Consider the following 15,886-nt stretch of genomic DNA (forward strand, 5'->3'; position numbering starts at 1 on the left):
TTGTTAATCAGATCATTTGTATTTAAATCACTGAAAATTGTTATAAAGTAGTATTGTTTAGTATTACTGCCCACTTAGGTTAACAAGATAGTGGGTTTATGTAAGTTAACAATAAATGTAAAAAAAGAAAGTTCCTATCTACTATCTAGCGAAACCACTGCCAAAGGAACGGGCTTGGAAAAATTAGCGGTGAAAGAAGACCCTGTTGACCTTCACTCTAGTCTGGCACTGTGAGGTGACATGAGAGGTGTAGCATAAGTGGGAGGTGGCAACATCGCCGGCGAAATACCACTACTTTCATTGTTTCTTTACTTACTCGGTTAGGCAGAGCGCGTGCGTCGTGGTATAACAACCTGCGTCACGGTGTTCTCGAGCCAAACGTGTTAGGGTTGCGTTCGCGCCGCAGCTCCGTGTCCGTGCGCCACAGCGTGCAGTGCGTGTGGGTGCAAGCCTGCGCGTGCCGTGCGTCCCGTGTGCGTCGGCGCGTCCGCGTGTGCGGCGCAGTTTACTCCCTCGCGAGATCCGATTCGAGGACACTGCCAGGCGGGGAGTTTGACTGGGGCGGTACGTCAAAGAATAACGCAGGTGTCCTAAGGCCAGCTCAGCGAGGACAGAAACCTCGCGTAGAGCAAAAGGGCAAAATCTGGCTTGATCCCGATGTTCGGCACGCATAGGGACTGCGAAAGCACGGCCTCTCGATCCTTTTGGCTTGGAGAGTTTCCAGCAAGAGGTGTCAGAAAAGTAACCACAGGGACAACTGGCTTGTGGCGGCCAAGCGTTCATAGCGACGTCGCTTTTTGATCCTTCGATGTCAGCTCTTCCTATCATTGCAAAGCAGAATTCGCCAAGCGTTGGATTGTTCACCCACTAATAGGGAGAGTGAGCTGGGTTTAGACCGTCATGAGACAGGTTAGTTTTACCCTACTGAGGACTGTTTTGTTGCGATAGTAATACTGCTCAGTACGAGAGGAACCGCAGGTTCGGACATTTGGTTCACGCACTCGGCTGAGCGGCCGGTGGTGCGAAGCTACTATCCACGGGATAAGCCTGAACGCCTCTAAGGCCGAATCCCGTCTATCCATTGTGGCAACGATATTGCTAAGGAGTCCCGAGGGTCGAAAGGCTCGAAAATACGTGACTTTACTAGGCGTGGACGACCCACGTGGCGCCGCGCCGTACGGGCCCAACTTGTTTGCCAGACGGGGCACTCGGGCGGCGCTGTCTGGGATCTGTTCCTGGCGCCGCCCTGCCTCTACCGGTCGACCATAGGTGTCTATATTTCGATGTCAGGACTCGGAATCGTCTGTAGACGACTTAGGTACCGGGCGGGGTGTTGTACTCGGTAGAGCAGTTGCCACGCTGCGATCTGTTGAGACTCAGCCCCTAGCTTGGAGGATTCGTCTTGTCGCGAGACGAGACCCCGGCGGCTGGGCGCCAGGGGCATGTGTGCCCTCTTGCTTGTATCTTCTGTTTCGTACCTCTGGGCGTATCGGTATGAGCGGTCGCACCACACCCAGGGCGCTGCATTGGGTGCGGCGGGTTTGGGCGTATCGGTTTGCGGGATGCTGCTGGCAGGGGCGCTGTGATCGGTGCCGCCTCCATGCGCGCGGGAACGGCGGGGCAATCGACGGCGGCCGGGCACCCTGTCTTCTGCCGCACTACAGCGTATCGCTTTGTCAGCCGGTGATGGGTGCCAGACGGGCGGTGTCGGCCCACTGGTCGGAGCGTCGTGTGGAGGCGGCGGTGTCGGGTGGGTGCCGTGCGGCGGTCGCGGTGCCCGGCAGGCAACGGTGCGTTTTAGCCGGCCCCAACGACGTGTGGTTTACTTAGCGTACACTGCAGTACGGTGAACTACAATACCTCTCAACTATGGATGTGAAATGAAACGTAATAACACATGATGCTTCACAAGAAAATAGACTTGGGATAGGGTGTGTCGTTGGCAAGACCTCGGGGCGATTAGTATGGGTGGTGATAAGTCAGTAGGGGAGCACCTTTTTTTTCTTTTTCTTTGTTGTTATTTTTATCACCTTACACAAGGCGGGCTGTCAGCAGCAGAGTACGCCGCTCTTCAGCCTTGAGTCTTAGAAGAAGTAATACATACAGGCGGCACAGAGAATACAAAGAAAACGGCGGGCAAAACAATGTAGACACTAAAAAACAAAAAACATGGAGCCGTTCACGCTGGCCGAGAAAACATCACTGACACTAGTTGACACGGCGCACAGATCATGGATGACGGCGACGGCACACGTGAACAGTGGCGACGTGACGGCGAACAAACACTAAACACAAACGAAGGCACACACACGATACTCTGATGGCAATGACCTCCAGCACGCGAATGATCACTGTGCGTGTGTGAGTCCGGGGACCTGCCAAGACAGGAGGGGGAGAGCGAGCGGGGAGAGCAGAGATGCCACGGGCAGGGGAGATAGGGGGAGGGAAGAAGGGGAAGGGGAATCCCGGGGGAAAAGAGGGGTGGAGGGAGGGAGCGGGGGAAAAGGAAAGAGAAGGGAAGGGAAGAGAAGGGAGGGAGGGTCCCTATGGAAAGGACCCCGGAAGTGGGAAGTGAGGCAGGGTCAAAGTTGATAGGAGGGGTAGATGGAGGGGCATGTCGGATCTTTATCTAGCCCTTTCCGCATAATAACTACATTCGCGGTCTTCCACACCCTTGGAATTTTTTGTTGTAACAGACACTCGTTATATAAGTGAGTGAGGGGTGCAGTTAGCTGGGGAGCAAGAAACTGCACCACCTCGGCTACAATGCCGTCTGGCCCGGGAGCTTTACCCATTTTAAGTGATTTTATGTGGGCAGCCACCTCTTCCTCCGAGAAAGTGTAGACTGCCGTATTGTTGGTATATTCGTTGAGGTTGTCTGAGTTGTTGTTGCTGGTCAGATTCCCCATCCGCGCTATCATCAGGCAGCAGGGACCAGAGGAGGACCTCAGCAGTTTCCTGCCAGGATTCCATCATCCTGTCCCCGTGCCTGACTGTTGATAATTCCAGTGGAGAGCGGATCTTCTCTCGTACTAATTTATATGGTGTACCCCAGGGGTCCAATGCCAATTGGCTCTGGACGAAGTTTTCCCAGCTTTGTATTCTAACAGCCTGGAGTTCCTTCTGAAAACGAAGTTTAGCCTCCTGATACAGCATCAGCCATCTTTGCCGTTCTGACCAGACGACACTGCGCTGGTAATATCTTCTCAACCTTCTAACAGACTGGCGCATATCCTCGAGTTCGGGCGACCATGGTGATGGAGAGGCTGCTATGGCCTTCCTCCTGGTCAGTACGGCAGCTTTCACTGCGCTAGTTATTGCATTGGTCAGTTCCTCTGCTCGGTCGTTTATGTCTATGTCGAAGTCTGCGCCACCTTCTGGCAAGGCAGGAATGACGCACTCCCTCGCTAGTCGTTCCCAATCAGCCCTTTTGTAATTAAACTGCGTTTCCCATCCCATGGCCCAGCGGGACACTCTTTCACCTACAATGAACGTTATTAGGTTGTGGTCGCTTGTGGTGGCGTTTTCTCCTACTCTCCACTCTTGTGTTGTGTTGATTGCATTGGGGGGTGGCTATAGTTACGTCAATGTTCGTGCCTGGTCCTCCTCCCCGGGCATAGGTTGGAGGATTGCCAGGCTTGTTAGCTATCACTAATTGTGATGCCATGATAAAATCCTCTACTTTCTCTCCATTGGTGTCCCTTGTGCCGCTGTGCCACAGAGGGGAGTTTGCGTTCATATCAGCAGTGATTATCATCCTTCGTCCTTGCAATGCCGTGGTTACTGTAGCTAGATGGTCAAGATGTGTTTCAATGTTATCCCCGTACTGAAAGTACATATTAATTAGCATTATTGTTCCACTGGGAGATAGCAGCTCCACGACATTGCAGTGACTATTAGTGAACTGTGATAGTGTAGTTACTTTCAGGGCTTTGCTTGTGATTATTATTGCCGCTTTCGGATTATCTCCTTGGTTGATGACCTGCCACGTTGCGTTTACAAATGCAATTTTTCCAGCTAGGGAGTACGGCTCTTGTAGACAGAGCTCATCCAGTCTCCTCTCCTCCACTTCCTTACGTAGCTCCTGCACTACAAGTCGACTGTTGTGTGTATTGAGTTGGCCAATGGTAATTTTTGTCATCTACAGAAAGTATGTATGTATGTGGTCTTCTGGTCATGTCTTGCTCCAGTCAAACTTAATAAGTCCATTAGCCAAAACTGACTGTTCGTAAATGTTGTCTAGGTCAAATTTTTCTCCTCGTCTCTCGAATACTTTCTTTAGTAAGTCTCGCAGGGCTCTGAAGTTGGTGGGGAGATTCACTGACTTAAGCTGTATTCTGTCTACAGCCTCCATTACCGAGAAGGTGACTCTTCTTCCATATTCGTGCCCTATGCGGACCACATGTCGTAAGGCAGTGGTCAGAGTAGCCGGCTGCTCCAACCTTGTCAGTTGCATGGTAAATTCTTGATTTGGATATATCCAAACCGGATCTACTGGCGGTAATCTTACCACTGGGGTGTCTTGAGAGCTTGTTATTGTGCTCTCTTGCACAGGCTTTTGTTCTTTCTGGTTGCTTTCATCTATTGGGACCTCAGGCACAGGATGCCTTTGCCATTGCTGGTGTTTGATTGGCTTCACTCCCCTGCTGAGAGAGGAGGGAGTGGCCATAGGGATAGTTTCCGTCTGGATACATTTATCGATTTTCGGCGGATCTGTTTGGATACTTTTGTCAACTGTCTTGTTATCGGATCTCTCGAAAGAGACTTTATAAATTCTTTGAACCTATTTGCCCTGATGGCATCCCTCCTCCTTTTGCTAGGGGATTTTCGCTTTGGCATCCTGTTTTGTTTGGTGTACTCAGCCATAGTCCGTTCTGGATATCAGTCCCTGCGACATCACGATCCCAAGGCCCCGTTTTAAATCTCAGCTTAAAAGAATCCTTAAACTCATTGTCATTCATATGGTCAAAGTTCTGGTCCTTTATAGTCTGGTACAGTTCTTCGTTTGTCATTGTTGCTGGTACATCGTATAGGATGACCAAAGGGTTCCTTTTCCTTGGCGGTTCACACTTGAATATCGAGTTCAGCTTGGGGTTGTTTAACAATTTTTCTTTGTCTTCCTCTGTAGCCACCTCCACAATCACTGAGTTCCTACTAGGTTTAACTTTATTTATTCTGATTTTATCCTTTGCTGGATCAATAGTTTTGGTCAGCAACTCTTGTATTTTTTTGACACTCGTGTCTTGGCCTGGTAGAGTTCTGAGAAAGACCGCCGTGTCCGACCGCTTGGTCACCTTGGCGATCGTTTCTTTCGTAGTTTGTGGCTTTGGCGGCGCTTGCGCGACCACTTCAGCCCAGGTCTTCGTTGGTTGTCTTCTTAATCTTTCATTCTTCTTTTCTAACTCCTCTACGCGGCCTTCGAGCTTGGCGTAGGCAATGGCCCATGCAGCCAGCTCGTTCTTAATAATAGACAATGCCGCCTGTCTTATCTTCCCGTTTTTGATGTTCTGCTCCAAGAGCAGCGTGACACGTGCATGTCTATGAGTGACGGTTTCGTCTTCTGCCAGTCCCGTCTCGTCCTGAGGAGAGAGATCAAGCATCGTAGATGCTCGCTTGAGCGCACTCGATACACTCGTCTCTGTTGTAGCCATATTGATTAATGAGTGAAAAAAGTTGTGGGAGCCCGTCTCTTACCCCGGACCGGCTCCTCTGGCATTGGGGGGGGGGGGGGGCGGGGGGAGGAGACTTCTGCAACTCGCTCACCGACCGCGCCCTAGGTCAAGGGCACTCCAGAGCCGCTGGGTTCAGCGCACCGTTTCCAGCGCACTGGTCCCCCTCGGTGACTCCGTCATCGGCGATTTCACGCGACGCACCCCGGCAACTGCACCCCGCACTCTGGAGTGGCGGATGCACCTCTCGCCCTTCGCCGCTTACTTGCCCGAGTTTCCACCTCTCGACCAAGGACCCACTCCTACTCAGGTGGCGGGCCGGTCTCCCAGACGTTCGGCGGTCTGGACCCATCTAACCTGGCCCAGGCGATGTCACCACCACCTGCGTTTGGCAGAACACGCCCCGGTTACCCAGGGGCACTGCAAAGCACCCTTGACGACACGCGCCGCGATCCCACGCCGACAAACGAGATCGTCGGCATGCAGAGCACCTGTTGGTCTGTGCCCTACGAATAGAAAGGGACAGGTGTTCGGTCCCTCGACACAGCTCCCACTGTGCCACATACCCTTCGCTTTCGCATCGGGTTGGGTCGCAGCTCTCCCTTTTGTCGCAAGGCAGAATGCCAAGCTTAACATTGGCACCACAGGAAGGCGGAAAGAGCCACTTGGGAAGGAGAGTCTATAAGAGACGCGTCACTTCCCCTGTGAGGACTGCCGCGGCACACCCAACTGGAAGTCGCCCCAGTGCGAGCTTCCGTGCCTTACGGCGCGCCGGCAACGGGCGGGCCCGTGCCGAACGCGCCGTCAAGTGACCGACCCCACGCCACTCTGTTTTTTTTTTTTTTTAAATCTTTATTGATACAACAACACTATAACACGATTAAAACAAGTATTATGATACAAATGGTTCATAAACAACAAACGTTGTATGATACACACTAACCCACCACCTTATATAATTAGTGGGTCCCATTATTATATATTAAAAACAAGCAGCTTATACTAACTGATTAATGGCACTTGCTATGGACAGGGTTAATTTAACTACTTGACTACTCTGGTTATTCTAAGACTAGCTACTCTGCAGCGTTACAAGTGTGCCAGATAATATACAAACCTACTAATAAGGCCTGCTCACTGAGCTAATCCCAGTGAGCGTGCCCCTGGCACAGGGCTGGCCAATTACTTTTGAAATCGCTGCAGTCCCTACCTATGTTAGTAGTGTTAATGTTCTAATTTTACATTATTCTAGTGTAACTACTTCCAATAGAGTCTGGTGCATAAGTCAAGTCCGGGAATGGTGCTCCTGCTCCCCTGCTCGGCGGCAATTGCAGGTGCACCTAAGTCTTTATCGCGTTATATTTTTTGGTCTCTAACCGTGTTGGTTTCTAATAAAATCCCTCAGGATTTTTTTGGATGTTTCATTTGCCAAATTGTTGAGGACATTGAAGGTCTCGGCACGTCGCAGTAGTGTGTATATGTCTCTGTTTGGTAACTGATTTCTAATTTCGAGCGCCACATCGTCATATAACGTGCAGTCGTAGACGACATGTTCGGGTGTTCCATCTGGAGCACCACAGTCGCATGCTGGTGTTGCCTGTTTCCAAATCGACATAAATATGTCGGATATGGCCCGTGACCTGTAAGAAAGTGCAGCAGACCTCTGCTCGGCTCAAAGTGGCTCATTTGGTAGTAGCTGGAAAACCCTTCTTCCCGTTTCCTCAATTTCCCATTGCTGTTGCCATAACTCTTCGCCCCTTCTATTTATTGCATACTTATCCCCCACTTGTACCCCCATGATTTCCCTGGTCTTATCTATTTTTCCTTTGGAGACCCAGTACCACGCTCCCTGTTCTCTAATTTTTAAGTCTAAAGGACATAATCCTATTATTATCAGTAAGGCCCCCCCAGGTGTTGTTTGATATGCCCCGACAGAACGCAACAGCATGTTCCGCTGCACCCTTCTCACAGTCACTGCAGGCACCACCCTCGTAAGCCTGTGTGCCCAAACCCCACTCGCATATCCTACTAAGGACGTTAGGATACTGTTGTGGTGTAGTTTGATCAAGTTGGGAGGTAGGTGGAATCTTCTATGGCCTACACTGATGAGATTATTTAGAACTTGTAGTGCTCGCTGCATTATGTTTTCTATGTGAGTATTATAATTCCATTTTTCGTCTATTGTGACTCCTAGGTATCTGGCCTCTCGGCGTCGAAGAACTGGAGTTCCTTCAATTCTGACAGTTGGATTTTTGACGAGACTGCCTTTCATTAACAAATATGTGGATTTGTGTGGTGCAACTTTCATGTTTGCTTCTTGGCACCATTTCTGAAGCACTGTCATTGCTTGCTCTACCTTAGGCTCAAATTCCTCTCGGCTGCGGCCGCCTACCAGCAGGAGGAGGTCGTCAGCATAAGCTATCACGTCTAGCCTGTACTCACTTAGTTGTAATTTCTCTAGGAGGGGTTCTATGTTTATATCCCAAGAGAGTGGCCCCATAACTGATATTGGGGACACTCTTTCGTGATGGTTTTACTTGTTCTTCCGCTAGGCGACGATAGCCATACCTCCCTGTCCATGCAATAGCTCCTCAGACATCCATAGAGGGGCCCTGGGCACTCCTTCTCACGCAAGCGTGAGAAGAGCGAGGGCCACCACAGGTTGTCAAAGGCGCCACAGATGTCCACCATGATGCCTGCCACATACTTGTGTGGGGTTGAGCTGCAGACCTCAGCTGCCAGGGCAATTGCGTCAGAAGCCGATCGCCCCGGCCTAAAGCTGAACTGCCTGTCGCTCATCCCGCGCAGTATCCTGTGTACTGTCAGTCTGTCAGCCAGTAGCTTCTCCAACAGTTTTCCTAGGTTGCCTACTAGCCCGAGCTCCAAACTGCAGGCCAAGAACCCGCTCCTACTCAGGTGGCGGGCCGGTCACCCAGTCGTTCGATGGTCTGGACCCAGCTAACCTGGCCAAGGCGATGTCACCACCCCCTGGGTTTGGCAGAACACGCCTTGGTTACCCACGGGCGCGGCGAAGCGCACTTGCCGATTCTCGCCGAGGTCCCACGCCGACAAACGAGGTCGCCGGCATGCAGAGCACCAGCTGGTCCTGTGCCCTGCGAATTGAGGGAAGGACAGATGGTTAGTCCCTCAGACACAGCTCCCCCTGTGCCACGCACCCTTCGCTTTCGCCATGGGTTGGGGGCGTTTAACGTACTACCTTGACGGGAGTTTAACGTCCTTCCTTGACACAATGACAACCCTCACCGTTCCACAGCCCGGAGGTGTTATGAGAGTGATGATGCGATAAAAAATGATGGTATGGCCCGGGTCTTATGTTGTGGAATTTGACATCATCGAGACGGTGTGGCACTCAAACCCGAGTTACGTTCCCCGGAGGGCCTCCACACATACTAGGGGATCATGGCCGACCATGTCTCACCCACCGCTTTTGATAATTCACGGTGGGCTGGTGCGGTTCAGTGAGGATTGCGCCCAGTTAAGGGCTAGCCTTTTAATGTCATGCATGGACGGCCCTTCCCGTGTTAGCTTCACCCCATCTAAGGGGTTACTGAGCGCCGGGGCCACATCAAGGCCACAGGATGGGACATTACGGTCCCCACCCCACTCAGGTTCCTCTGAGCTACAGAGCACTTCAGATATTTTGAAGATTTCCGGGAATCAGAGGGTCTCCTGGCGGTTTTAACCCAGTTTCAGAAGGCAACACACCTTCCCCAGGTGGCACCACGCAGACCACTTTCCCGTGCGACGCCACTCTGTTTGCATGTATTAGGTCTAGTATTACCACAGTTATCCAAGTAACGTGGGTACGATCTAAGAAACCACAACTGATTTAATGAGCCATTCGCGGTTTCACCTTAATGCAACTTGTACTGAGACATGCATGGCTTAATCTTTGAGACAAGCATATGGCTACTGGCAGGATCAACCAGGGAGATGTGTCAACTAGAGCTGAGCAGACGGCCACCCGGGAGTGTGTCCCGGCAGCCTGCGCGAACACACAAGCGTCCACTCAGTTATTCTGCAAACAGGAGGAGGTAGAGCTTCCCTGCACGATACACCTCGAAACCCTCTCAGGTCCCGGCGGCGAGCAGCGCTGTCCGAGGTACTTGGTCGCGTTCGAGAGAGGCGCAATCGCCCAGAGTCAAGCGAGTAGACGCTCTCAGTGAGAACACCCGTGCTCCCAACTGAGCTTGCCGCTGCCGACTGAGGCCTGGGAACGTGCTGTCGTGGCGTTGCCAGCGGGAGACAACACGCGGCCATCAACGGTGACCAGGCAGCTCCAACGCCAGCGCCACAGAAGGGCAAAGCCCCACTTGGGTGCCAAAGCGAACTGTCCCAGCACAGCGCACGCGCCAACAGGTCCGCACAGCTGCGATAGAAACCACCAGCGAGAACCGCTGGGGCAACCGAGCAGCAGACGGCGTCACGGCGCCGAGTGCCGGGTGGCGGTGCATCCTCAACGCACACAGTCCTCAATCGGACCAGCACACTGCAGATGTCCACCACGCTTCGCTCCGAGCCCGCGAGGACCGAATTTGGCCGCACGGCGCCGCGCGCAGGGTGCGCCGGCGCGCAGCTGCGCCGACTGCCGCGTCCGTCGGCCGGTGCGCCTGCCACTGGGCGCCCCCACCAGCTGGCTGTAGCGCGTGCGCCCACGCAGCAAGCGGCCAGCACTTCCGGGCGCCCCCCCCCCCCACTGACCAGGGTCAGTCCCACCCAGCCATTGCCGCATATCGCTTCATACCCACATGCCCATTCTCGTTCGTGGGTATGACGGGTATCGCTGAAACAACCAGTTAGTAGCTGTACCGATCGTCGCTATCACCGATTCACCAACAGCGTAAACAACCGATCAACAACGGATTTCCAGGTCATTTGCGTATCTTTGGCAGCAAACGTAGACGTCCATCGCCATTTGCGAATTCAACGATTCTTGCATGCCTGTATGTTACTTGTCACGACACACTACATCAGCCCACAAACACGCAGCGAAGTGTGCATGACGAGAAAACAGGTGGAAGGTGGCCCGCGTACGTATGCGATGTCCATTGCGCATCTGACTGTCAATCGGCCTCTGTAGCGTGTTGCAGATGTGGAACGCATGCACCATGGTATCACGTTGTGTGAGAAAATACGACTAAATCGGAATACACGTGTCACTACATCAACAGACAGCTCACGCTGATCCCCATCCATGGCGACACGTAGTCTGTTCGTCCGTTGCCCCCCCCCCCCCCCCCACGTCTCTACGGCGTACCACAGTGCAATCTAGCTATAATGGGGAGACGAGACAAACAGCATCATGCAGAACATATGGTCCTTGAGGTTCGCCATTGTTGGGCGCAGCCATTGTACTGTCACACACGTGCCACGGTGTATCATTCAGTATGTAACGACCGATGTTCAGTACAGTGTGTGGGTTAGGCGTACGACGTCAGCGGACAGTGGACACAGGCCGTACCACGACGTACACTGATTGCGTCGGCATGCGAAAGCCAGTGAACAGCTGCGAAGCTCATTGAACACGCAAACTCCTGACCGACCAGCTTCACAAGGCAGGAGGGAGATATACATCCAGCTGCAGTACGTATTACAGTGGACAGTGTGAGCATCTGCAGGTAATCAACACTCGCAAGGTGTTGACGGTAGCGAACTATGTTGAAGGGTTGCTGTTAGGCAACACTACATTAACGATTCGTATTCAAATTACAGGGCAGGTTAAGGCACAACGTAGGTTAGGTTAAGGCACAACTTGGGCTAGGTTAAGGCACAACTTGGGTTAGGTTAAGGCACAACTTGGGTTAGGTTAAGGCACAATGTGGGTTAGGTTAAGGCACAATGTGGGTTAGGTTAAGGCACAACTTGGGTTAGGTTAATGCACAACTTGGGTTAGGTTATAGCACAACTTGGGTTAGCTTAAGGCACAACTTGAGTTAGGTTAAGGCACAACGTGGGTTAGGTTAAGGGACATCTTGTGTTAGGTTAAGGGACATCTTGGGGTAACGGTCAGTGTATGGGGCTAGGGTCTGTTCATAGCGAGGATAGTTGGTGGCTGGCTCAAGCAGCGCCAGATATGTCAAATCAGGATGCACATTTGGCTGATGTAAGGTGGTGTGTCAGTTCCATGCTTTTACCAGGGGACTGGCATACATGTGTGTTTCACTCCTGGTATTGTTTGTCTTGTGGCACAAGGTATTGTGGTGATGTTGGGTGCACCACTGTGGAGGACATGTGTGGGTGTTGTTGGCTGATCTGTTGCTTGTGGGTGGTGTGGGACATTCTGTTTTATTAGTGAATGTCACGTTCTGGTTGTCATAGTTTGGATGGTGTTATGTGGCGGAGACGATGTACTGGATGTTGTTCCATGCTGGTGCTTTAGTTTTGTGGCTGTGTCTGTGGCAGTGTCTGTTACAGGCAGAGTGTACTGTGTGATGGAGTGTCTGGGTGAAGTGGTGTTCACGTTGTGTGCACCAACATAGAGCATGTATAGGGACAGTACTGTACATGGCTGCTCTGGTTTGGGTTTCCCCTGGCCAGAGGTGGATTATCATCAGGGATCCCCGAGCTTCCGCTCATACTCTCGTCAAGTCCAACCCATGCATCCACTAACCAACTACGCCACAACGAAGGAAACCAGCTCGGAAAAACTACCCCCTTTGTGGGGGAATGGAGCTTCCATCTGAAGAGCGCCTTTAGCCACCCTTTTGGGTGCCCACGGGGAACCACGTGGAGGTGGCGCCGCCACTGCTGATGGCGACCCTTTTCATCAGCAGTATAGCATCCACATACAGCATAATCGTAATTATGGAGGTGCTCAGGGGAACAACTTGAGCCCCCAGGCTGGCGAGGCCCACATGCTGTTGATCACCAGTTTCCCAGGATCTTGGCCAGTTCCTGTCCATGTACTGGTATTTCTGCCCTCCGACATTCCCTTCTCGCCACTGGTGTCCCAGGAGCCATGTAGAGGCATCATCTGTGGTTCTGAGAGTCAGCTCGTCACCCCTCCACACTCAGCCATGGTTCCTCCAAGTGCGCGAGATATCAGGGCTGTTTCGGAATCATGGGTCAAGGAAAATGTTGTTTTCCAGTTGGTACTGGTTCTTGTACTGGGTCGCAATCGTTTCCTACTATTTACTGTATATTTCTTTAGGTTGCTTCACTGATGATTCTCGCTACTTCCCTGATCTCAAATGCTTCCTCAGCAAATGCCTTTATTGTTGAGAATCTTTCTACTGTTTGGAGCAGAGTTTCCTTTCTGTGGCAGGATGTGTGTCCTACTGCTTGTATAAGCTGACTTCTGGGCTCAGTGTATTGCTTACAGGCGTAGAGGATGTGATTGGAATCCTCTTCCTCACCACATGTACATCTGGCGTCATCTTCAATGCCCAGGTCGCAAATTTTCTTTGTCAGACTGTGGTCAGTCAGCAGGCACGTTAGGGAGTATGGTGGAATCGTCGCCCTCCGCCAACTTGCCTGCCACATTCCCTCGCCTGGTATCCAGCCATAGGTTTCTCTACCCTTCTCTGTCTGGTTCCATCTATTCTGCCACTCCTCCTGCAACATGATGTCTATTTGTCTGCTGGTATCACGTCTAGAGCTTTGCCCAGCAGTGGGTCTTGGCGCCTGGAACCCTGCGACCGAGCCAGCAACACCATGTCGAGTATAGTACAGCAAGGCTGCCTTCACTACCTCCAGGTCGAGTGGCATGCATCCTCTTAGTACTTGCAAGGCCTCCGTCCACACAGTCCTACAAGCTCTGGTCATCTGTAACAGAAATGGCCTTTGAATTGCCTCAATTATTCGTTGGACATATCGGTGCTTGGTCCGATCTGCCCATGCAGCTGCACCATATCTGCAAACAGAGAGGCAGAAGCCCTGATAGATTACCCTTAAAGACTTTTTCTGCAGACCCCACTCTGTCCTAGTTATCCGCAAGAGGGAACCTGAGACATCACTTAATCTATTCTGAATGTTCCTCATGTGAGGTGTGAACCAGAGTCTTTCATCCAGAGTTACACCGAGATATGTAAACTCTGCAACGAACTTGATATTTCCTCCCTCGAAAGGAATTGTTGGTGGTCTGTGACTCTCAAATCTGCCCTTGATGGTCTTGGCAACCGTCTTTTGTTTGGATATCCCTAGCTTGTTTTCGGTGGTCCATCTGCTTACCTCACCTAGCGCGATTTTTGCTCTGTCCTCTATCTGTTTCCTGCTCTGACCCTTAATGATGATTGTGAGGTCATCCGCATATGCCACTTTTGTCCATTGCTCGTCTTCTTTTTCAATCACAATCTCATCAAAGACGAGATTCCACAGGAAAGGACCGCAAATAGAGCCCTGTGGACAGCCCTTTGTGACCAATTTTTCTACACAGCCAGCCCTATTTTGGACCATAACCTTCCGGTTTTTAAAGTAATTGATTTCAGCAATATGCAGACATTTCCCTCCTTCCACGTATCTGGGACTCTTCTTTCCTGTAGACATTTATTGTATAAATCTGAGAGAAGATGGGGACTGGTGCGCCAAACTCTTTTTATAATAGCATCATCAGTACCATCGGGACCTGTTGCCTTCCCTTGTTTGCAAGCCTTTATTGCTGCCCCTATTTCTTCTAGTGTGAAATCTGGGTCAAGGTCCACATTGTCATAGCTGTTGTCAGGTTTCACAGCTTGTTGGTCATCTGTGTCCTGTTCTGGGTTGTCATCAGGAAGCAGGCTCTGTAATAATGACCGTACAGTCTCCTACCGTCATTGTAGGAGTCTGGTCCTTTGTTTTTATATTACTCAGCACGTTTTCTGTTCCATGTTTTGGCCGAATTATCTTTCTCACTATGGCCCAAGGATCATTCTGATCGCAGTCAGTGACCCATTTCTTCCAGGTCTCCTCTTTGGCCTTAGCAGTTTCCTTATTGTAGTTATTTTTCACTCTATTGTAGGTTTATTTTGCTACTTCTATGTCTAGTTCATTATTATTTTTACGTGCTCGTTGCAGACTTCGTCGTGCTGAAATGGTGTCACGTCGCAGGTTAGCAAGTGTTGCATTCCACCATGGCACTGGATTCTGCACCTGTGTCCTCTTTCTCATTGATCGGCTACAAGCTCTCGTGGATTGCTGCCTGTAGCCTTGTGACCATTTCATTAACTCCTACATTTTGGCTTTGTGGCCAGTGGGCTGTGGACGTGATGAGATGCCGGTCAAAGGTGGGCCACTTTGCGAAGCTTGTGTTGTAGGTGACAAGTTCCACAGTAGCTCTCGCTCTTTGAGGTACCACGAATTCATATGTTATTGCCCTGTGGTCACTTGACGTCCATTCTTCATGAACCATCCACTTGCACACCGCTTTGGCAGCTGGAGGTGTGCAGAGTGTGATGTCAATATTGCTCTCCCCATTTGGGCCAGAGAATGTAGTTAGCTCTGACCTCTCATTTATTATTATCAGCCCGTGTTGTGAAATGAAGTCTTCAAGCGTTCTGCCTGCTGCATCGATCGTTGAGCTGTGCCAGATTGGTGAGTTCGCATTTGTGTCCATCCCTATTATAACTGGTTTTCCTGGGAGTTTGTCGAGGATAATCTCCCGTTGATGGAGAAAAAGGTCTATGGGTGATCCATATTGGCAATATATGCTGACAATGTAGATCTCACCAAAGGCTCCATTTATGTTGGCAGCAGCTATGTGCATGTTGCAGAAGCTTGTCAACTGCAAAGCAGTTACTGTTTGTGACTTAACTGCTATTGCTGCCTTGGGTGCTTCGCCTTTGGGGCTGTAGATCAGCTGGAAGTTTGGTAGGTACCCAAATACTTTGTTATTTATGCAGTAGGGTTCCTGGATCAATAGCACATCTATATTTTCTTCGCTGTGCCAATTGATCTGGGACGATTCTTGCTCTTTGCCCATTTATTTGAAGGATCCTTATTGCATTTTTTTGTGTATCTGTCCCTGGTCTTATTCCAGGTTGTACTGCTATATTGTTATTACATGCCATAGTCAATTGTGCTATGTATTATGGCCTTTATTCTATTGTATTCAGGGCAAGATTTCTCTGTCACTGCGTGGGTGTGTGCCTTCTTAGCCCGCTTACAGTTTGCACATTGGGCTGGTTGGTCCTTCTTTGAGCACTCCTTAAAAGTATGTCCAGGTGCTGCACAGTGGCCACAAATGGTTTCTGCATTCTTGCACTTTGCTGCTGTGTGGCCAT

At 50.9% G+C, this 15,886-nt stretch overlaps 1 long non-coding RNA gene across 1 annotated transcript in view; it reads left to right on the forward strand.

Annotated features, from left to right (window-relative positions):
• Positions 1 to 266: 266 nt before the first annotated feature.
• The window catches only part of LOC126175429 (uncharacterized), a 166,899-nt gene continuing 151,279 nt past the window's right edge, over positions 267 to 15,886 (forward strand). Inside the window, exon 1 of the long non-coding RNA XR_007535562.1 lies at positions 267 to 909. This is a non-coding gene — a long non-coding RNA (uncharacterized LOC126175429). The remainder of the gene's footprint in view (positions 910 to 15,886) is intronic.

This window comes from Schistocerca cancellata, chromosome 3, assembly GCF_023864275.1.
Source record: "Schistocerca cancellata isolate TAMUIC-IGC-003103 chromosome 3, iqSchCanc2.1, whole genome shotgun sequence".
NCBI lineage: Eukaryota > Metazoa > Arthropoda > Insecta > Orthoptera > Acrididae > Schistocerca > Schistocerca cancellata.